This window comes from Oncorhynchus masou, chromosome 5 (assembly GCF_036934945.1).
Source record: "Oncorhynchus masou masou isolate Uvic2021 chromosome 5, UVic_Omas_1.1, whole genome shotgun sequence".
In the NCBI taxonomy this organism is placed as follows: Eukaryota; Metazoa; Chordata; class Actinopteri; order Salmoniformes; family Salmonidae; genus Oncorhynchus; species Oncorhynchus masou.
Window position 1 is genome coordinate 73,408,341 of NC_088216.1, and position 14,699 is coordinate 73,423,039.

The 14,699-nt window shown below is 41.5% G+C and overlaps 1 pseudogene; it reads right to left on the bottom strand.

Annotated features, from left to right (window-relative positions):
- LOC135529793 (protein SHQ1 homolog) overlaps positions 1-14,699 on the bottom strand; it is a 46,081-nt pseudogene that overhangs the window by 21,926 nt on the left and 9,456 nt on the right.

A 14,699-nucleotide genomic window follows, 5' to 3' on the forward strand; every position in this document is an offset into this window, starting at 1 on the left:
AACACTTTAAGAATCCATAATAAACCATAAGGCATTTATAAATTGTATGTTCACCATTTAGTAATCATTACTCTCACATTAATAAACCATTTACTAATCATTCATAAGGTCTTTTTGCAGTCCCTAATCTAAAGTGAGTGCTTGTCACGCCCTGGTCTAAGTATTCTGTGTTTTCTTCATTTATTTGGTCAGGCCAGGGTGTGGCATGGGTTTTTGTATGTGGTGTGTTTTGTATTGGGATTGTAGCTTAGTGGGGTGTTCTAGATAAGTCTATGGCTGTCTGAAGTGGTTCTCAATCAGAGGCAGGTGTTTATCGTTGTCTCTGATTGGGAACCATATTTAGGCAGCCATATTCTTTGAGTGTTTCGTGGGTGATTGTCCTGATGTCCTTATGTCCTTGTTCTGTGTTTATTTACACCAGTATAGGCTGTTTCGGTTTTCGTTACGTTTATTGTTTTTTGTAGTGTTTGTATTTGGATTCGTGTTGCTTCATTTTATTAAACATGGATCGCAATCTAAACGCCGCATTTTGGTCCGACTCTCCTTCACACCTAGAAAACCGTAACAGTGCTATTTATATTTTATAAATACTTTATAAATGCTTTGAGTGACCAGTGTAATTTCTCACAGAAGCAAACACAGGATGTTTAAGGAAATAAGAGTGTGAATAACTAGCTTACTAACATTTGCAAATGTGGAGTAATGATTAATAAATGGTGAGCAAACGGTTTGTAATATATATTACTGAGCCAAAATATCAATCAACTGGCTGGTAGGGGGTTGCTAGGCCCAGCACAGGCAGTGTGGTCCCCTGGTCTTCTGGTCCCAGTGATGATAGGCACAGCAGCACAGACAGCTGCTGCTGCTGCAGCCGTCAAGTATAGTGGACATAGGGAAACAACAGAGACTGAGTGAGAGACACACACACACACACATTTGTAATAATAATTAACCGTTAGGATGGGGGGGGACATGTATGATAGCCAGGCACTTATATTTGCAATATAAGTAGTTAGGCTTTCATAAGGTATTATGAGCCAATGATCATCTTTTAGGCATTTATCGAGTCATCTTTCTTCATTCACAACTAGGATGTTGCTGGGCCCAGCAGAGGTAATGTGATCCCCTGGTCTGTGAGAATGGATGCTAGGCTTAGCAGAGACAGCTCAGAGGTGAGTGTAGTGGATTTGATGTACTGCCAGTTCCTCAATATATTGGCTATATATATAATAGCATTTAACACTTAGGAGTGACAGACAGAGTGACTAACACAGACAGAGTACCAACAGAGGAGAACAAGGAAAAGTAGAGAGACAGACATAGTGAGACAGACAGACACCGCGCGCAGTGTGGCTGAAATGCCAGGGTTGAATTTTTATCCCAGTCTGCCCTGGCAAAGGGCAGTTCAAATATTTACCCCCAGGATAACATTTCTTTCAAGGTCTTAACCTGCCGCTCCCCCAAGACATTAATGAGTTTGTTTTCCTAATATCTACCAAAGTTTGCTTTCACGGCCGTTTAAATTAAGTGCCTCAAATTAGAGCACGCATTTTCATTTGCCTTATCCTGACAAATGAATTAGCTGTGCGCAGTAATGCTGGGAGGAAACGTGTGGTGCCCTCTCAGACGTACACCAGCCAGGCTGCATTACTGTAGCTTTACAGTTCATTAACGAGAGCCCTATTACCCACACTCACTCTCTCACTCGATCTGATGCTGCTGCACGGAAATAAAGACAATTACAAGCCTGAACAAAAAGTTGTTGAACTTGCAGAGGGAAACTCATTCAAATGAAGAGACGTATTTGCTGTTGTTGGCCTGCTGAGACTAATATCATCAGTTAGGCTTGGTTGCATTTCCAGCACAGAAACAACTGGGTATGTGACTGTTTATTAACTAATGTCCAGCGTCAGGAGAGAGTGAAACGGTCCATTATAACAGGCAAAGTTGTGTGTTCGTTTCTAGAGAATTAAGGTAGATAGTGTAGTCTAGTACAAGGAGGCTTCCTTCACAGTGACTAAGTGGGATTCTCCCAGTCATCTGATCAACTCATCTCCTTACCTAATGAGGCGCGGAAAAATGCTAATCTGGAGTTTAAAATAACCTTTAATTTGCAGACATTGACGAGCGTTCAAATCATCACAAACTGGATAATCTCACCCCACAGACATCCTAAATGTGTTGACACGGCAGAGCCTTCATCTACCTACCTGCGGGGCTTTGATTTAAAGATTACTTTGTGCTGGGCGATATCAAAGTCAACAGTTTGAGTCCGTATGGAACAGAAACACACTTCCTGCTTGGAGAAGTTGAATCAGACAGACAACTCTGTTGGAGAGGTTTCTTTTACACATATGCTATACTGTAGCACGAATGAGAGGCCTTTCTCTAGATACTTTATTCAGTGCATTGTTTTGAGCAGTAAATATTCTGCTTGTTTGCGGGCTGCTCTGCTTGTGGTGCTATGGTGATGTATGAATTTGGGTGCATGTTGGCTGTAAAGCAGTCTTTCTGTCAGTCTTCAAAGCATTGAACAGACAAGCTGCAGCCCACAGCTACCAGGCAGGATTTGCCTTCCGACAGAAATGCATTAAATTACAATTTCCCATCAAAAACATTGGTCAGAGTAAAGAGAGTAGTACTAAAGCAATGCTTTCAAATGAAGCATAACTATGCTGTCACATTAATTGGGGGTAGACGAGGCCATATTGAGGGCTTTATTATTTGGGCACAACACTGAGGCCGCCAATACTCCTCTAACCAGCGTGGACAAACGGGCCACTAAGGTGTGGAGGTGCCCGGCAGCCTCAGGACAGGGGTGAGTGTTCACAGAGGGCATCATCTAGTCTAGACTCACCTGACTGGAAGATCCGAGCTGCATCCTGCATGGCTGCAGAGACCAGGGCAAAGTGCCTGTAAAGCAGGTAACAACACCCTCCTCCCGAAGGCCACCAGGACCTTCTGCAATGAGCTGTACGTCTGAAATAAAACAAACAAAAAAGACATGCTGCATTTTCATCATGGCCAGACACTAGACATTCAAAAAGGGACTTCATCTTAAAAAAGTTTGGCTCAGCAGCCTCTTGCTTTCCTCCTTCCCTCTAGCACTAAGCAGGCTTGCCCACTCCTAATTGCAGTCTTTGGTAAACTAACGACTTCCCTTTTATAGAGGGGGAAATAGGCAAGGAACTCTTAAACACCTTCTGCAGCCGCAGCCTTTAATTGTTGGTGGTCCTTAATCACTTTTTCAGCTCAAGGCTTTTTCTGAATCGGTGGACAAAAGAGCTGAGAGAGAACCCTCTGCTTTCCTTTTTTATTCATCCTCTCTGGCTTGTTAAGACTGCGCTCAGAGAGAGAGACTGTCTCCTTGCATGTCATCAGGGCTCATCCCCTCTCCCTTGGGGCTGTTTAGCAGCCTGGCTGTAAATAAGACTCAGCTGCACACCAACCACCAACCCTGTATGAATGGTTACGAGGCTTGTTAACAGCTACGCCAACCCTGTCTGAATGGTTAGGAGGTTGGTTAACCCTTTATGCTCATAGGAATTGGCCTATATGGACAGGGATCAACTGAAATGTTTCTTACAGAAGAAATATGAAATGCATAACCATGGTAGCAATCGAAAGAGAACAGTTTGGAGATAATGGGGAAATTGTGAGGACACAACAGTTCACCTGCCACAGATTGAATCCAAAAGATAACACTTGATTTTATGTGCATTTTACATTTATTGTAATTTGCCGTATTTGTTGATAACAAAATCTGAAAATACTCTGGATACATTCAGTAACACGATAAGACTATTCCTGAAGAATGTGGAGTAGGTGCAACATAAGATAACAAAAATTACAACGTTTAAGTGAGAGGTCTAACTGGTGTCTACAAGTTGCCACATACCTCTTCAAAGTGTGCACAGTTCCTAAGCAATTCCAATGTACTTTGATGACTCAAAGAAATCTTCAACTATAAAGTACTTTTTTGAGCTCTCCTAGCTGTGCCGTTGAGGAACTAGAACAAGCACACTTTTAGTTGCTTAGTTTGGAACACAACCCTGCATCCCCGCCATCACAAGATTACTGTTGTTGTTAACACAATCCAAAAACGGTCCATTATAAATCGCAATCTGGGTCAAGTGGGCATGATTTTAAAGCTTGTTCTATTGCCAGCATGACTAGCTAAGTAATAACATATGACTTTACAGTGTTAAGCTTTCACAAGGTAATTCAGAGAAACAGATAGTAATTTTGTTGAGCATAGAAAAGAGTCATGAAGTTGACGGAAATAGGCTACACCAATGGTCTGCAATCTTTTCCATTTGGAGTGTCAAGTTATCGTACAAATTCTTCTATTTTCATATGCACATTTTCGTGGAACAGATTAATTTCATGTATAATGAAGTCATCATATCTACAAAATCAATGTCATGTGGTTAATCAAAATTCTATCGAAATGAAAATGTTACAAATCTAAAAGTAACTTCTATTGCCTTTGGCAAAATGTAAAAATAGCCTACATAGCGGCAACAAATAAAAACCTTGCAACCCGCCAGCAGAAAATGTATTGATTAAAATAAATATCATATAAATCACATAGGCTACGCATGGCCTGTCTGCAAAGAACTTGAAACATTGTATCAACTATTGACTTAGTCTGGATGAAGCTTGTGGTAGCAAACTTGCAACATTGTCTAAAATATTCTGGGCCCTCAGAGTTTCCTGTGCCAGTGAGCTCCTGACAGACAGACACAGCTGTAAGCTATTTGCGCAAGGGATAAGAAGTGATCAGACAGGCCTTTTTTATGACGTTTCCACCAGATCAGAGCATGACCTTTTCCCCCCTTCCCTGTTTAGTGGACTATTATCATTCTAAATGGATGTAAAAACAGATTTAGTTTACTTGCTGTTTGAGGCGAACGCAAAACTACTTTCAGAGGTTACACAGTGATGGAGAGTTAAGACAATCAGAAAAGTACCAGATCCACAGATGGCCACATTTATAAGCCTACATTTGCGCAAGATTGACAGGAGCGCTCTAAACAAACGATAATGAATAAATTGACAACTCCTAAATGGAATGAAATTAACCAAAACTTCTCACAAGTACAGGCTAGGTTGTGCGCTCTGCAAAACGTGTTCACTCGTACAACGAGAACAGTAAGACTGTAATAATAATAATATATTGAATACATTAACAGAAATCACCGTAACCAAACAAACATTGTAGATGATAAATTATGGTAATTAACGATAAATGTCCTTGCTACTGGCGATACTGGTGTGCCATCTTCACGGTCTCCGCAATGGATTAGTCTACTCAGACAGGCATGAATCAGACGTGTCTCATGTGCCATAACCTATTTTTAAATTATATATTTGCCACTGCTGGATCAAAAACTCTTGGTCGACCAACAGCCTAACAGCCTAACAACCAACCAAACAATCAACCAGTCGACTAAATGGGGTCAGGCCTATAACAGTTACTAGAGGGTACAAGATACACAGAGTACACAAAACATTAAGAACACCTGCTCTTAAGGTGATAGCTTTCACCTGGATTCACCTGGTCAGTCTATGATTCCTTATTGATGTCACTTGTTAAATTCACTTCAAATCAGTGTAATTGAAGGGGGGGAAAGGTTAAATAATTATAAATATTTTTAAGCCTTGAGACAATGGAGACATTGTGATTTTGTGTCATTCAGAGTGTGAATGGGCAAGACAAAAGTTTTAAGTGTCTTTGAACAAGGTATGGTAGTAGGTGCCAGGTGCACTGGTTTGTGTCAAGAACAGCAACGCTGTTGGGTTTTTCATGCTCAACAGTTTCCCATGTGTATCAAGAACGGTCCACTACCCATAGGACATCCAGCCAACACAATTGTGGGAAGCATTGGTGTCAACATGAACCAGTACCCTCTTGAACACTTGCCACCTTGTAGAGACCATTCCTCAATGAATTCAGGCTGTTCTGAGGGCAAAAGGGAGTTCAACTCAATATTAGGGAAGGTGTTCCTAATCTTTCCTATACTCAGTTTATGTTTTGAACTGGCTACCTAGTTAGTCTCTTCTCGATCATATTTTATAGGCTAAGCATACCTGCTGCTGCAATGTCTGACTGTCTCTCCTTGAGCAACAGCTGTCTTGCACACATGCAGGTGATGCGCGCAAACACAGACGTGCTAAAGTGTCATTCCAATCCTGGCTGATATGTAGATTTGTATTTGATTGATCAAATATTTAAAAACTGTGCCTAAAGAAATTACATTAACAGAAATTATTACATTAATTTCTATTACTTTTCAGACTATATCATTTCCCAAAACTTTTCCAGGCCTGGAAAACACAAATGTTAAAATTCCATTACTTTTCCAGGACTTTCATAACTGTAAAAACCCTACAGGAGGGGTTGTGGCAACTTCTTGTCGTGCGATACTCAATTTCAGAATGGCTGTCAGTCAAAACCCATACAACGCTGTGAAGCACAGAGCCAGAGCTACGAGTGTAAAGGGTTAACAGCTCCACCAACACTGTCTGTCTGGTTAAGAGGCTGGTTAACAGCTAGCAGATGGAGGGAGGGGGGAAGAGAGAAGGGTGAGAGTTAGACAGGGGAAGGGAGGACAAGAATAAAAGGGAAAGACAAAAAAGGGAAACAGTGAAAGATTGAGAGAAATGGAGAAAAGAGAGATATACAAAGGGAGGGGATAGTTAAATACATAGAGAAACGGGAAGAGAGAGAGAGCGATACTAAGGGAGGGGATACTTAAATAGAGAGATGGGAAAAGAGACTTGGTAAAGTAGAGGAATAGAGAGAGAATGAGGATGAGAGTGAGTGAGTGAGTGACAGAGCGGCTGAGAGATGGGGTCCCGTCAGTCTCTCCCAGGCAGACAGCTCTACTGACGAGGGCTTTCAGGCAGCTGCAGGATGTCATTAGATTACCACTTCCTCCATTATCACCATTATGGCCAAACTACTATCTCTCAGGCGTCCGATTACCAGCCCTCACTGTCAGGTTCACAGGGAAAGGTTTAAGATGAGCCGCACACTCTCGTCCTTCTTCGTCCTCTGGTGCCTTCACACAAACACCATCGATCAGGGAGAAGACAGCCACCTTGCACCCCACTCGTCTGTTTTCCAGTTGGGAAAAAACACCTGGGCTTGTTCACAGCCCCGGGGCACACCCTAATACTCCCACTGTACCTACACTCTGATGCACGCAAGCCACACATGCACACAGGTCTAAGAGGAACCAATCAGTCGTCATAGCTTTAACCTGGCCGCCTCTTCTTCTCCTAAAACAATGCTACCAGTGTACCAGTAGGAGATGACAATCAGTGGATATATACAGTGCCTTCGGAAAGTACTCAGACCCCTTGACTTATTTCACATTTTGTTACATTATAGCCTTATTCTAAAATTGATTTTTAAAAAAATGTAAACTCAGCAATCCACACACAATGCCCCATGATGACAACCCGAAAACAGATTTTTTTTACATTTTAGCAAATGTATCAACAAAAAAAACATTGATACAACTTATTTACATAATTCTTCAGGCTAGGGTCTATTTTTCTCCACTTCCTGTCTGACTGACGTGCCCAAAGTAAACTGACTGTTACTCAGGCACAGAAGCCAGGATATGCATATAATTGGTACCATTGGTTAGAAAACACTTTGAAGTTTGTAGAAATGTTAAAACAATGTATGAGACTATAACACAATTGATATGGTAGGAGAAAATCCAAAGAAAAACCAACCGTGCCCATGCTCTTACAATGGAAAGCTATGGGGCATTTGCAATTCCAGCTCCCAGATTGCAATTCCTACAGCTTCCACCTGATGTCAACAGTCTTTGTTCAAGGTTTCAGGCTTGTTTCTTCCCAAACGAGGAAGAAGTTTTACTACTGAGAGTCAGAGTTGGAAATCAGTCTGTGCATGCGCGACAAAGAGGACACATACCTGCTAATTTTACTTTCCTATTGAACATACTTCTTTCCGTATTAAATATTATAGTTTAATTACATTTTAGGGTACCTGAGGATTAGATAGAAACATATTTTGACTTGTTTTAAGAAAGTTTAACGGTAGCTTTTTTGGATTCCTTTCTCTGCACGTTGAACGAGTGGATTACTCAAATCGATGGCGCCAACTAAACAGTCTTTTTGGGATATAAAGGATTTTATCTAACAAAAACGACCATGCATGTTGTCGCTGGATTGCAAATCAGAGGAAGATTTTCAAAAAGTAAGTGAATATTTAATCGCTATTTGTGATTTTATGAAGCCTGTGCTGGTTGAAAAATATTTTGATGTGGGGCGCCATCAAACAATCGCATGGCATGCTTTCGCTGTAAAGCCTATTGTAAATCGGACAATGCAGTTAGATTAACAAGAATTTAAGCTTCTTAAGACACTTGTATGTAGACCATTTTCTATGAGACTTGAAATGGAGCTCAGGTGCATCCTGTTTCCATTGATCATCCTTGAGATGTTTCTACAACTTGATTGGGGTGCACCTATTATAAATTCAATTGATTGGACATGATTTGTAAAAGGCACACACACCTGTCTATATAAGGTCCAACAGTTAACAGTGCATGTCAGAGCAAAAAACAAGCTATGAGGTCGAAGGATTTGTCCGTAGAGCTCCAAGGCAGGATTGTTTCGAGGCACAGATCTGGGAAAGGGTACCAAAACATTTCTGCAGCATTTAAGGTCCCCAAGAACACAATGGCCTACATCATTCTTAAATGGAAGAAGTTTGGAACCACCAAGACTCTTCCTAGAGCTGGCGGCCGGCCAAACTGAGCAATCGGGGGAGAAAGGCATTGGTCAGGGAGGTGAGCAAGAACCCAGATGGTCACTCTGACAGAGCTCCAGAGCTCCTCTGTGGAGATGGGAGAACCTTCCAGAAGGACAACCATCTCTGCAGCACTCCACCAATCAGGTCTTTATGGTAGAGTGGCCAGATGGAAGACACTCCTTAGTAAAAGGCACATGACAGCCCACTTGGAGTTTGCCAAAAGGCACCTAAAGACTCTCAGACCATGAGAAACAAGATTCTCTGGTCTGATGAAGCCAAGATTGAACTCTTTGGCCTGAATGCCAAGCATCACATCTGGAGGCAACCTGGCACCATCCCTAAGCTGAAGCATGGTGGTGGCAGCATCATGCTGTGGGGATGTTTTTCAGTGGCAGGGACTGGGAGACTAGTCAGGATCGAGGCAAAGATGAACGGAGCAAAGTACAGAGAGATCCTTGATGAAAACCTGTTCCAGAGCGCTCAGGACCTCAGACTGGAGCAAAGATTCACATTCAAACAGGACAACGACCCTAAGTACATAGCCAAGACAATGCAGGTGTGGCTTTGGGACAAGTCTCTGAATATCCCTTTGCAGAGTTCATTCTTCCAAGGTAATGTACAGAACAGAGGTGTTTATCTCACTTATACCACAGTTGCCAAAGAAAACCATATGAAATCACAAATTTACAGGTTGAAATACTTTTTAGTTTGTAGATATTTTCATTTTTATAAGCAAATTCATACTTTCTCATCTGTCGGTTGCTAGAGACACAACCCAGTCGTTCGTTCGATTATGTCTCTGCAAAAACAAATCAATGCTAGTTAACTAAGTTTTTCCTTGTTGGACGTGCGTTTACAATGTATCCAATTTCAGTTGTGCAGTTGTTGGTTTAGCTTTCTGTAACTTTGTAGCAGGTACGGTCTGCATGTGTAGGCGCATATTATTGCAAGGTGTCCCGATATCTTTTCCAACTGTCCCATTATCTGGTTTTAATGTCCATTCTAGAATGCCCTTATAGCCAATCAGAAACAAGTATTAAACAATGCTGTGGTATAATCAATGATAATTACAGACTGCCCCCCTAATACTTACCTCAAGCCAGCAGAGTGCCACTGAGTTTTCCAATGGTCCACGGTGATTCAACACCTTGAGAGATCAGAGGTCAATATCTACACAGACTTCAGAGAATCAAGGTGTCAAACACACAACATGGGTCTACAACATGGGAGGACGCTATGATACCAAGAACACACTCTCACACACTCTTAAACAATCAGTCTCCAGTGTCCATTATAGATACTTTATTTTAGATGACCACGATCTCTGGAAAAGTATACTTTGTTGCAGAATCTCTATGGAGTAGCCATAACACCCCAGATGTTAATAGAACATTCATAGATGACTTCACAGGTAGCTGTCTAAATTATGTGTTCATAGCAGTACTAAGAATTACAGCTCTGGGTCTGACCGAATTATGTACAGTACCAGTCAAAAGTTTGGACACACCTACTCATTCAAGGGTTTTTCCTTCTTTATTTTTTTTACTATTTTCTACATCGTATAATAATAGTGAAGACATCAAAACTATGAAATAACACATATGGAATCATGTTGTAACCAAAAAAGTACTAAACAAATTAAAATATATTTTAGATTCTTCAAAGTAGCCGCCATCATATATTTTGATACATTGAATGTTAATATTGTGAACCTATGTTATACATTTTTTACCTCCTGTTTCCTCCTGCCCCTATATATAGGACCTTCTACCCCCACCTGTGATATGGATGCCTGATGAAGACCTAAGGGACGAAACATTATGTCATGATGTGGCCCTCTTTGGGTATAGCGAGTGCTTCCCCCGCTCTCCCTCTTATACCCAGGTTCTGTTATCTCAAGTCGTAAATTCCTCGAGGAGACTCTCTCCCTCATGCAGTATAGAGAGAGGGTTCACAGTAGAACTAGAGGAACTTTTTCTACCTCACAGAACTTGAGAACTGAACAATATCAATGTTTTGGAGAATGTGTAAACGGTCGGTGGAGAATCCAGCTATGACTGGTCCATTTTGTCTAATGTTTGTGACCTCATGAGAGACAATACAGCCACATTACCATAACTCTGTTTATACAAGAGTCTCCGTTATGAGATTTGCATCTAATTATTGTATAAAATGAATAAGTAAAGATTAAACTATTTGTGAAATTATGTAATGTGATTTTAAACTGTTTAATGAAAAGAGAATCCAATTCCCTTTCAAATTTAACTAAGTCATTGGCACTCCCCATGGGGCAGCCCTTTTCTGCTGTTCCGAATATAAACCCCACCTGGAGAAGCCCCCTGCAGTCCAAGCATACCTAGATTACTGAGAGGGCCAAGGTTTGAGTAGAAACCATGCATTCCTTGGTTGTTGAATTCCTAACCAAACCACGTGGAACATTGGCTACATTGGTGGAAATGGTTCAACTCTGAGACTATCGATACAGACAGAATAAGAGCAAATCTTCGATACTAATTACTAGTCTGCAGCTAGAATTTATGTCGACTGAATGCCAAGACCGACAAAACAACTATTCTATAAGAACATTTCTGAATAGGACTCTGAAGTATCCATTCTAACAACGAAAGACTTCATGGGAGAGAGAGAGAAGTTCAGATGAACTTTCCAACAGAAAGACGGACGATTCCAACAGAGATCATGACGACACACTGAGCGTAAATATATATATATTGATTGCAATTATTCCTGAATGAGTGAGCGTTCATGTGCAAAGGATTAGCATTTCAATTATTATAATTATCAACCGTGTAGTGTCTTTTGTCTTTCGCGCCCTTCTCAGTCCCTTTGTCTACCAAGCGTCATATTGGTTTAGCCCACTAGAGCACATCCCCTATTATTTCCTTGTAACCATATCTACTTTGTTTGTTTGTTTATGCATTTCTGTGATTATTTAGCTAGTCAATAAATGATTAAGACAATTGATGTATGGATGATTCATAGTGAAGGCTGGGTTCGTGCAGATAACATGACATTTGGAATGAGACTAACGTGAGGTAAAAAATAATTCATTACTTTGAAGACTAATTGATCAGATATTAAAATATCTGAAAAGTTATTTTAGGAAAATTATAACTTTGTAATCTGAAGGTTTTCCTTGGTGCCCTGACTTCCTAGTTAATTACATTTACATGATTAGTTGAATCACTTAATAATAATGACAGAGAATTGATTTGATAAAATAAGTCTTCACTTTAATGATGCCAAATACACGACAGTTATTATAAATAAATATCACCTTGGAGCTTGAGCAGCAGTGTGCAGAATTTCCTTTCTGTTTTCCTAACTAGACAATCTCTCATAGTAGACCTTTACTCTCTTACATCTACCTCCATCTGTGCCGCAAAGGACTGTAGTAGAGGTTAGTGACATTAAGACAACATTGAGCTCTCAAGATCCCTTCAGAATATTGGTGTAAGCCCATGTTAAAGCTTTGACATGGTGGAGGATGTAGAGATTTGCCATTCAAGTCCAACTGCAATGTGACGATCTCTTGTCGGTCGTTGACTCACATTGTGCTCTACCTCTGTAGTGCGCACTTTGTAGCAGTATGCTAGGATGATGTCCAACAGGCTGAGCCACACCTGGACACAGGCCTTCTTGTCCAGGAAGTAGGAATAGTTGGTGAACTTCCTCAGTTGCTCTTTCTCGTCATCAATGAAGGACACTGCTGCAAAACAGTAGTCCACACGTACACTCACTGGGTTTTACACAGGCCTAAACATCATGACCTGTTTTACAAATGCATTCATTTGGAAGCCCATGTCCTGTAGTGTGGGAGGAGAACACTACTATGTTGTCAGTTCATTTGGAAAGAGTCAAGTCCCTAATGAGTTTCTTCCTCAGTAACTGATCAAGATACCCTTCGACCCAAATTATATCGGTAAAGTTTTATCTGCAACTTTCAGTGCTGAAAACCAAGCTGAAAATCTGCAAGAACAGATTCAAGTCAGCACTTTCTCTGCAGCTTATGGAACAGCTGAAAGCAATCCTTCCATTTGCCTGTTGAGTGGGGTGCATGTGGGGAGGGGGGACAGCCCCTATGTTGAGCCCCTGATGTGAGAGGGGCGCTGGGTGTGTGGGCTAGCGCACAGGCACGCAGAGACCCACACACCGCAGCAGCAGTTTCAAATGATACTCTTGGCTGCACTGGGCTCTTGGCTCCGCTGGGAACTGGATTCCTGCTGCATTACGTCAGGGCTTAGATCCCTGCAGACGGTACCGGAGTCCCTCGCCAGTGCAGCTGCAGCATCCCAGCCTGGCCAAGCAGAGCACACACACCTCCCCCCACCACACCTCCCCTACCGCCCGGGAGATCAGCCAGGACCCTGGGGAGAAACTCAGTGCCCCACTGGCCCATATCCAGCTGTCTGCCTCAGTGTAGAAAACAAACACTGACCTGGTCCATTTAAATGATCAGGGAAAAGGATAGGTGCTGCTGGCAAACAGGTTCCTTTGTCTATTTATTAGAACAGCATTAATAAAGTCCAGCATTTATCAAGATGCAATAAAATGTGTATACATGCACATCGTCATTCAGTGATATCTAGCCTAAGACTTAAGAGGGCATCAGCGGCTATAACTCCTGTTTTTTCCCCACATGTAACTGAACTAAAGAGTTACGTATTTAAAACAGGATTAATGTGGGATTACTGCAGACCATTAAACTGTCAAATCACAAGCTAACTAGGCCTACATAATGCAGCCGCAGCGCTCCATCCATCCAAGAGACATCATATGTCCCATTAGATCTTCCATCCAATTGTATCTAATCTCCACGGCACTCACTAATCTCAACTTTGATCCTAGCCAATCAAGTGTGAGGGGGGAGGGAGGGTGGGATAAAATGAATGGAGATGAATTTGTGACATAGTTCCTCCAGTCTTCTGAGCAGTGTGCCCCATAGCATGGTCCTAGCCCAAAGTCCTGATGGTGTCAGCGACATGGAGTAAATATGCCTCTGCTAATTTTGCAGGAGGCTGGAAATGACCTCATATACAACTCTACTAGAGGTTGGCCGATTATGATTTTTCAACGCCAATACCGATTATTGGAGGACCCAGAAAAAAGCCGATACCGATTAATCGGACAATTTTTTTAAATGTATTTGTAATAATGACAATTACAACAATACTGAATGAGCACTTTTCTTTTACCTTAATATAATACATCAATAAAATCAATTGAGCCTCAAATAAATAATGAAACATGTTCAATTTGGTTTAAATAATGCAAAAACCAAGTGTTGGAGAAGAAAGTAAAAGTGCAATATGTGCCATGTAAAAAAGCTAACGTTTTAGTTCCTTGCTCAGAACATGAGAACATTTCAAAGCTGGTGGTTCCTTTTAACATGAGTCTTCAATATTCCCACGTAAGAAGTTTTAGGTTGTAGTTACTATAGGACTATTTCTCTCTATACCATTTGTATTTCATATACCTTTGACTATTGGATGTTCTTATAGGCACTTTAGTATTGCCAGTGTAACAGTATAGCTTCCGTCCCTCTCCTCGCCCCTACCTGGGCTCGAACCAGGAACACGTCGACAACAGCCACCCTCGAAGCATCGTTACCCATCGCTCCACAAAAGCAGCGGCCCTTGCAGAGCAAGGGGAACAACTACTCCAAGTCTCACAACGAGTGACGTCACCGATTGAAACACTATTAGCGCGCACCCCGCTAACTAGCTAGCCATTTCACATCGGTTACACCAGCCTAATCTCGGGAGTTGATAGGCTTGAAGTCATAAACGGCTCAATGCTTGAAGCATTGCAAAGAGCTGCTGGCCAACGCACAAAAGTGCTGTTTGAATGAATGCTTACGAGCCTGCTGCCTACCATCGCACAG